This window comes from Parasteatoda tepidariorum, chromosome 9 (genome assembly GCF_982258835.1).
Source record: "Parasteatoda tepidariorum strain Cologne lab strain chromosome 9, Ptep-v5.0, whole genome shotgun sequence".
Lineage (NCBI taxonomy): Eukaryota > Metazoa > Arthropoda > Arachnida > Araneae > Theridiidae > Parasteatoda > Parasteatoda tepidariorum.
Window position 1 is genome coordinate 4,495,858 of NC_141763.1, and position 10,210 is coordinate 4,506,067.

The window sequence follows — 10,210 nt, forward strand, 5'->3', positions numbered from 1 at the left end:
ATTTTTCTTTTTTCAGGACACTTATCAAACTTGATTTTTCCGAGTACACTTTTGAGAAGGATTTATCAGTACCGTCCTTTAAAATATATACTCTCATTATTAATTTAAATAAATTTGTGCTCTCTAGCAATTAAATATTATTTTAATATTTGGGTAAAGATAAAGTTTGGAAAACTTATTTTTCATTAAACATCAATGAGAATAAAATCAGATGCATATGAACAACATTCCACAATAATATGTTAAGTTCAAAAGTCAAGTGCCGGGATAGCCTGGTCTGTAGGGCGCTGGGCCCATGTCCAAGAGTTCGTGGGTTCGAACCCTTCCGGCCGAAGACACTCCATGCAGTAAATGGGGACTGATTTCACGTTAAATCTGTCGTGTCGCAAAAGTCCTCCATGCTCCCATAACAAATCAATACTTCTGGGGATACTGGATTGGAGATCGATCGTTCTCTGATTCAGGTCAAAATTTAATTTACGATCACTGGATGAACGAATGGATGTATGAATGGGTTCGCCCTATAAACGGTGTGACGTATGGATGTGGCAGAAGTCGAATTCTTGGCCATAGATGGCGCCATTGAAAAACAAGAAACGCACACTCTGCCTTAAATTTGCTCGGTTTCCAAAAGCAAGCTTGCCCGTGTGGCAAGTGGCATTAGAAACAACAAAAGTCAATTTATTTGTTATATCGTAATTATTTGAGTTTTTTCTTTCTTTTTTTTCTTTTCTAAACGTTTAAATCCTAAAAATCATTTAGACATGTTCCCTCCCCTACAGTGACTACATCCCATTCACAGGATTTGCAGAGTTATTCTGAAAATGTTAGCATTTTTTTCTCTTTAAACATTAACGATGTTTTTATCTCAAAGGTAAAAGAACTCGTAAATGTTTGGAGAACACATAGGGTAAAATAACACGATAAGAAATTAAAGTGTTATAAGTAAATTAAATTAAAAAATATATAAACTAAACTGGAAATGAACAAGTTTTCTGTTTCAAATAATATTTCATTTGAACTTCCCAAAAGTAGGTACAAAGCCCGGGATAGCCTGGTCGGTAGGGTGCTGGGCCCATGTCCGAGAGCTCGTGGGTTCGAACCCCGCCGGCCGTGATGGATCAGGGGATAGAGCGTTTGCCTTCCAATGAGGTGAACCGGTTTTGAATCCCAGCGATGGCTAGTCGATACGAATTCCGCATCCGGCTCGCACAGACCACAATACTGACGTGAAATATCCTCAGTGGCAGACGGATCACGGATGAGAGTTCCCTCTCCGCCAGGCTAACCGTGGGAGGTTCTCGTGATCCTCCTCTCTATGTAACTCAAAATGCGGGTTAGTTCCATCTAAAAATACTCCGCGAAGGCAAATTTCACCCAATACTTAATACAGGAATTCCCTCGTCTTCTGGATTGGGTTCAAAATGACAAAGTTACGGCGTTCAACATTCGTAGTTGTAAATCCAAAAATAGGGTCGGCCGTTCAACGAAAATTCAAAAAATAAAATATTCATACACGTAAATTTTATCTCAGAAAAATAGCCTTTAACTGCCTGCTTTTTACGAATGTATGTCCTAAAAATTTTTTTTATATATATATTAAATGGCAATAGTAAGACTGTGCTCATCAGTACGTTAATTTCTAAAAACAAATATTTAACTAGGATCCTGGAAAATTTAGTGCATCCATCACCCATATTTGTCTTGATTAAACTGCAGAGGAAGGAACAGAATATTCTAATAATATTCATCGTATGTTATCTTAAACAATAACATTCGAAAGGAATAAAGGTCGCTGTACATGTTTCTTCGATAAGCTGCCGGAATATTTGATAGAACACACATAAAATAGAAAAAGAAAAGGGGAACAAATTACTTCAAGAGTCTGTTCTCCAACCGATTGCAATTTGCAAAGCACTGAGTCAGTCGAGCTCTAAAATAATAACAATAATAATAATAAAAAGGATAAATAAAAAAAGAGTTTTAGAGAGGAGTAAAAGCGGGAAAAACAAAACATCTCGCCAAACGATTTCTTTTTAACATTATGTTCCACCGTCGAATTACCAAAAAATAAATAACTGAAATAAAGTGGAAAAAAAAAAGAAAAAGATAATATAGGGAAAGAGAAGGGAAGAAAACTCGTGGGAAGAAAGAACGAAGACATCGCTTTTAAAAGTAGAAGTAGCAGTTCTTTTTCTGCCGTTCCACGCTTTTTATTTTGTAAGGGGTAGGAGAGGATGGGGTTGAGGGCGGCGGAGGAGGGACTGGCGAATAAAAACGCTCGAAGAATAAATGAAATTTTTCTTCCTATTACATGAGCGTCACCTTCAGGGAATTAATGGCCTTTTTGGAAGCTGAGAAAACACTCTTTTTTGTTTTGTTTTTGCCTTCTCTTGTCCGCGAAATAAACCAATACCAGGGGGAGTTCAACTAAGCATGGCAATTATAGTGAGCGCGTAAAATTTTAGAGCCCTCCTCTGCCCCCCCATCCCACCTTTTTCCTTCTTAAAGGGCCAAAATAAGGCCCAATAGGAAGCCGTCCGTGAAATTGAATTGTCTGCTTCAACGTCAACGTCCCAACATTTCAACTTTCCACTCCCCCCCCCCAACCGTCTTTTGAGTTTCTAATCTTGAGCATTCTCTGGCATGCCTCCATCATTGATCGCACACATCGATATTCATTATTCTCATTAAAGAGAGAAAACTATTTATTTCTATTTTTAACAAGATAAAAATCCTTTTTGTGTTTGCCTTTCACACAAATCCTGCATATTTGCGCATTGTTTACGATGATAACTCAGAGGGAATAAAGTTCGCAGTTTATTTATGTCGCACTAGAGGTGCACTAGTGGCGATGATCCGAAGGCATGCCATCACCATTTTGATCCTCTGCAGAGGGGATGCCTCCCCGACTTCGGAATCCCGACGACCTGCAAGCGAAGTCGAGCACTTTACGGTAGAACAGTTTAACGAGGACCCATACCGCACACCCTCGGTCCCTACGCAGACTGATCCAAGTGGTCGCCCATCCGCACACTGACCGCAGTCAGTGATCAAGGCCGTAGCCAGGATATTTTTTCGGGGGGGGGGGATATGGTAAGAAGCAAGGACAATTTCAGACATGCAAAGTAGGGGAAAAACATTGTAACAAATATTGTTTATTCTGTTAATTGCAAAAGTTAAACTAGTAATTAAAAAATATTACATAATACTTATTTTTCAATTAATATTACATAATAATTATAATTAATTTGTAAACAAAGTTTAGAAAGACATGCGACGGGGATTTGAAGAAAATGTTTCGATTACTTTTTAGGATAAACCGGAATATCCCGAAATATGCTTAACAAAGTTAGTTAATAAAAGGTTTGATTCGACAGTTTTTGTTTTTCTTTTTACTGAGAGGCTCAAAGAAAGACTAAAAAGTTTGAATCCCAGAATTTCGGGGGGGGGGGATTTGTCCCGACGCCCCCCCCCCTGGCTATGGGCCTGTCAGTGATGCTAATAATTTTTCCACGCTTTAACCGCGTTAACATCTTTGTCGGCGATTGCCTTGTCTCTGACAGTTTTAAAATAAGTTAAAAGAAGAAGGAATTGCTTAAATTGTCTTCGACACGCAGTTTTAAAAAACGTTAAAATAAGTAGGAAATTTAATGACTGTTAAAATAATTAACAAAGGCTAAAACGAGCTAAATATTAGCTTTTCAACGGAAATAAAAGCTAATCATTAAAGTAAGCTATACAGTTAATCGTTATAAAAGCAAATTAACAAAGGATAACTAACAAAAAAATAAGCTAACAATTAATAATTAGCGAAAAGAAATAATTAACAAGAAATCACAAAAAAATAACAATGTAAAAAAAACTAACAGTTAATAACTATAGAAAACAAGCTAACAATTAATAACTAGCAAAAAAATTAAATAACTGTTACTAACTAATAAAAAATTAGTCGAAATAAATAAATAATCCCTTAATATGTACTACAAAAGCACGTTTATTATTTTATTTCACATTCAAAATTATTATCACAGACTATTTAACACAGCGCATTATTGGTAAGTAAGCAACTTTTAAACTATTTTTTTTTTTCATTGAGTGCCGTCCAATTTTGAAATCACTATAAGTGTGCCGCCACAAAAAAAAGGTTGAGAATCACTGCCTTAGATTCTAAGTTATATTCTATATTTTTTTTCTGAAAATTCAATATTTTTAATGAAATATGGATTGACGTATTTGCAATCTTGTATAATTTTTGACTTGTAAAAATCTGAGGCTCCTCGGTGACTTTGAAGAGCAAACCTGCGATCTTTTTTCGTCGCAGCCCGACATCCTGAGAGGGAAGTTGAGCACTTTGCGATAGAACAGTTTAACGAGGAACGATACCGCTTATCCTCGGTGCTTACACAGACTGACAGAAGTGGTCACCCATCCGCTTACTGACCGCAGCCAGTGATACTTGACTGCTGTGTTCTACTGGGAACCGTGTCTTTAAGATCAGTCCACTGCGGGCTGAGTTCGTCCGCTTTTTCTCAAAAAGTGAATGCTACACCCATCTATACATCTGAATTGAGCCCGTCATCCTCAAAAAATCTCTCTATATATTTCTCTTACACGGCGTCAAGAAAAAGTCTCATTACAACTCCCCAAATGGCAACGCTAGAAAATCGAACAATGATTGCCGCTAAAAATGTCACATGCCAAATCTAGTTGAGGTGGCTCAACTTTTAAAAACGGAAACTGAAATAACCAGAGAGAGCATTCTCACCAAATGTGATGTCTTCCGAAATTCACCCTATCAGCTGCGGCAATCTCATACTATTAAGCTAGGCAGAAGTGAGTAGTCTTTGTCGATTGATCTGTATTTTAGTATTTTGTCGAAAGCGCTTTTTCCCACGAATTTATTGACGATTTCTGATTTATATCACGAATTTATTTGACGATTTCTGATTTATATCACGAATTTATTTCTTTTATTATTGTTATTAGTTATTCATTGAAAAATGAGTCTCAGTCGTGCTGTTACGCTTTAAGATTTTATACTATAGCACATTTCTAATAGGTTTAACGAATTACATGTCATTTATTTGAATTCAAATTTATTTTAGTGACTTAGTATTTACTAAAAAGATTTAATTTTTTTAAAAAAAAAAAGTTATATGGATTTGAATGATTGTTTTGAATTCTTAGAATTTTGTGCATTTGCATTGTACCTACGTTAGTAGCGAATGAAGCGAACTTTGTGTGCGAAGCAAACCATATAAGATTGCGTAGCAATTTTCGGGGGTTGGCGAGCGTTAGCGAGCAGGGGGCGCAGCCCACTAGTGTTTAAAATTTCGGCCAAGAAATGATATGAAGTTAGAAAAATTTCACAGCGATAAAGTTTCCAAGTACAGGATTCTTCTCTGAATGTTTTATTTCTAGAAGTTATGAATGCAATAATAGTGAGAGATTAACATTGCCCCCACAAACATTAGAAGTATTCGTAATACAAAGAACTTTTCAGAATTGCTTGCTCTATATAAATATCACTTCATATTTAGCAAGAAGAGAGAAACTAAGTGTAACAACCTTGATTCACTGCAGCAGAAGCACTCTTTTCTTTATAAATGAATCTAAGTGTCGTCAGAATTAATCTGAGGTACATTTGGATTCAATTAGAAATGCTTCTTTGAAAAAAAAAGGACTGATTGACTGGTCTCAAAAATTTCTACCCGATTTGATTACGTTTTTGTCGTCCCGCAGTGGACTGATAGTTAAGACACGGTTCCCAGCAGATCACCGAAGTCAAGCAACACTGGCTGCGGTCAGTGTGTGGATGGGTGACCACTTGGATTAGTCTGCGTAGGCAAAGAGGGAGTGCGGTATGGGTTCTCGTTAATCTGTTAGTGATTCGCGTGCAGGTCGTCGGTTCTCTGCAGAGGATCAAAATTGCGAAAGCATGTCTTTGGATCATCCTCAGGAATGCATCCCAGGCCGTCGCCAATAGCCCATTGTGAAGCTCTAGTTCAGAGTAAATGAACTAAAAACAACAACAACAACGTTTTCAACGTTTTATTTTGAAAGAAAGATTTCGTCAAAAACTGTTGACACCTTCATTCTTCTTCCCTTAATTTCTACCCTCAAAAGATGTGATCAAAATTATTAATTTCATTTTTATTTCATAACCATCGTTGAACAGCAGACCCAATTTTCGGTTTTACGACTACCAATGCTCAACTGCGTAGCCTTGTCATTTTGAACCCAATCCAGAAGACAAGGGAACTCCTGGATCGAGTATTGGGAAACATTTGCATTCGTGGAAGACTTTGTGATGGAACTAACCTGCATTTGCGCTACGTGTAGAGGAGGTCAACGAGAACCTCCCACGGTTAGCCTGACGGCAAGGGGACTTTTCTTTTTTTTTTTCTTTTCTCCAAGCTTTGGACATGTACCTAGGTCATTATGGACTCTTTACCATATAGCCCAAAGCTTGGCTACTGTTCCGGCTCCACTCCAGCCTAGGAACGAGCCCAGTCAGCAAGAATTTATTAAGAATTTAGATCAGTACAAAGTCACAATATTTTTAAAGAATACAAAGATTAAATATGATACAAGTTAATAACACATAATAACAAAATATTGAAAGAAGTATAAAAAGAAAAAAAAAACTTAAAGGCCATAAGCTATTTGTTATTGCCTTAACTAAATAAACAATTTTGAAAAAGATCCCCCTCCCTTCTTTTTTTCATTGCTTTTTTTATATACAGAAACTGAGGTTGAATACTATATCAAAAAAGTTTAAGAGGTAATAAACACTTTCAAGATTACTTAAAAAGTCAGGTTTGATTAAAATTTTAATAAGGAGTCGTTTTCTGCTAGAAAGTTCATTACGTTAATTAATTTAGATTTTAATGTTTTATTTGTAAGAAAGATGGCAAGGGGACTCTCACCCATGATCCGTCTACCACTGAGGATATTTCACGTCAGCACTGTGGTCGGTGCAAGCCGGATGCGGAATTCGTATTAACCCGCCATTGAAGAGATAGAACCCCGGTTCAACTCATTGGAAGGCGAACGCTCTATCCCCTGAGTCTTCGCTGCTAAAAATTATTAATTGAAAATTAAGATTTGATGAAATAAACGAAACTACAAATTACAGAAAAAAATTGATAAATAATTACAAAATGACAAGAAGAGTGTACTGCCATAAAAAAACATGAATTTCTTCCATCGACAATCGGAAGCCAACGATCGGATGGTATCTGGACGAAACCCACCTTACAACCATTGCTCCACCGTGACTTTGTACTATTCGTATGAAAATCTATTTTAAGGCACGGCAGCTTATTACAGCTTCCTTTATCTGTATTTTCTTTGTATTTTTTAAAAAAAAGTGATTGACTCTTTAAGACATCTTTAAACTTGCTTCTGATAAAAAAAAAAATTAAAACGCTGAGTTGAGAGAATATCACGAAAGAGAAATCTATATATTTTCTGTGACTCGATTGTAGTCTTAACCAGGGCTAAAGTGAATAGAAGGGCTGGTTCACTCCTTTGAAGTATCTCTTGCCGCGCCGATCCTCCGACGTCACTCTAGTGACGTCACTTTGGCGCAAAGCTCGCACTTTTACTTCAAGAACGGAGCGTTTGGCCTTACTAGCTCTAACTAATATTGGATCATTTCTTTTTGCGAGATATTCTAAGACATTTGTTAGTTTCTATAATGACTTTCCTCAGTTTTTGCAGTGAATTTACAAGAATTTAAAACTATTATCGAAATGCCAGTTTGTGCGATTGCAACTTGCAAAAATTCTGATATAAAAACAAAAGGAAAGAGTATAATTTTTCGCGTGTTCCCTAAAGTAAATGAACAACTATGTAAAGAATGGATTCCGAAATGACACAGTTAATATAAAACAGCAATACGTTTATTCTGTCGTAAAGAACTTTTATAAAAATTCATTATCTAAATAGAAACCGCCTCGTTACTTCATAAAGAAAGGCAGGTGAAAAGAATTAAAAAATAGATAAAGTCAAAGAAAATTAAAATGCAAGTAAAAATTATAAATAAAATATATAGTATATAGTTGAAATTCTCCTAATTTCATAACATATTTTTTAATGTAGTTATTCTAAATATTTATGATTTTTTTTAAAAATTATATTCTCTTCAATTTAAATATCTATAAATTATATCATCGTAAATTTAAATGTCTATAAACAATTGTAAAATTTCTAATGTCATTATGAACCTAAATTATTATTTTGTTTCAGTAATTAACGTTTAAGGTTGATGTTTCCTAATGATGAAGTATGAACAAATTGCTATTAACGACATATTTTAAAATCAGGGATTCTAAATTTAACTTAACTTATCTTTATAAAAGAATATGTAGATAAAAAAAGTGTTGATATATGCCTTCATTTTTCTTAATAGTTAAAGTTAAAACTGAACTTTTTAAAATAAAGTATTTATCGTGTCATTTTCACCAACTAGCAAAACATTTTTATAAGTTTAAAATGGTATTTTTTTAATATAATAACCAAGAAAGTTTTTTTTGAACTATGTTTATGAACGGAAATAATGTGTTAATTACGTAAAGTTTAAAGGCTAATAACCAGAAAAAGTCTAACTTATTTTTACAAAGAGAAAGATGCAAAGTTATCATATTTTTGCTTGCGATCTCCGAGATCTGTGGACACAGTGACGTCATGAGGAGGGAACTCGTAGCTTCAGCTCTAAGAGCGGAGTGAACTAGCCCTTCTTTAGCCCTGAGTCTTAACTAATAAGGGATATATTTTTTTTCTTCTTTATAGATTCATTGTATGCGATTAAACTTGAATGTAAACAAGTTTTTATGCATAATATCCAATAACTGCGAATTCAGCTGACATTAATGTTACATGAAGTAGAATTTTTTCTAATTCCGCAGACGTATTCTGATTTATAAAAACAGTACAGCACAGATTCATTCCGTAAATTCTGCTACACACATATAATTCCAATTAACGAACTTCCATTTTGCGAATTTCTCTATTTTGCGAATTTTTTTGAGGAACCAAGATCATTTTGGAAAATGTCTTCGTAAAATGACTTCCAAATAGCGAAGTTCTATTGAACGAACTTTTCTTTGGGATCCACTTTCCCTATTTAAAATTACTTTGCAGCAAATAAATGCAGTCGAAATTTTATGCATTAATTTAGCTGTCTTTAGTTGGAAATGTATGTAGCATCAAGACCGTAGCCAGGATATTTTTTCGGGGGGGGGGGGATATGGTAAGAAGTAAGGACAGTTTCGGACATGCAAAGTAGGGGAAAAGCATTGTAACAAATATTGCTTATTCTGTTGTTTGCAAAAGCTAAACTAGTAATTAAAAAATATTGCATAATAGTTATTGTTCAATTAATATTACATAATAATTATAATCAATTTGTAAACAAAGTTTACAAAGACATGCGACGGGGATTTGAAGAAAATTTTTCAATCACTTTTTTAGGACAAACCGGAATATCCCGAAATAGGCTTAATAAAGTTAGCCCTGTTAGCCGTTCTTCTTTAGTGGCATTTCTTGTTGCTGTTTTTACGCGTTTAAGAGTAGAAAAAGTTCTTTCTGCAGTTGCTGTGGTGATTGGCAACGTAGCCAATATTGATAACAAGCAATAAATGTAATGGCCGAAGGAATGATGAGCCACAAGGTCAAGTGAAGATGATGCACTAGCGAAGGTGGTGTACTGGGAAAAGGTTTGATTCGACAGTTTTTGTTTTTCTTTTTTACTGAGAGGCTCAAAGAAAGACTAAAAAGTTTGAATCACAGAATGTCGGGGGGGGGGGATTTGTCCCGGCGGTCCCCCCCCCCCCCCGGCTACCGGCCTGTGTAGCATGATAGTGTAACACTGGATAGTGTTTTGCTCTATTCTTGCTTTCCATTCAGATTTCTTTTATGGTTAAGATTTATAAAATAAATAGTAGATACTAGTTTACAAGATAAAGGTGCATCCATTGATTTTTTAATTACGTCTAGTGTTTATGAATTTAAAACCTGTTTTGAGTCGTTTAAGTATTTTAAAAGGTGATTTTTCTATTTAACGAATTTTCCACATAACGAACTTATTATCGAGATTTAGTGATTTCGTTAAATAGAGGTCCGACTGTATTTTACTTTTTATAGTTTCTTTGTATGCAATGAAACTTGAATGTAAACGACGTAAAGTTTTTATGCATGATAC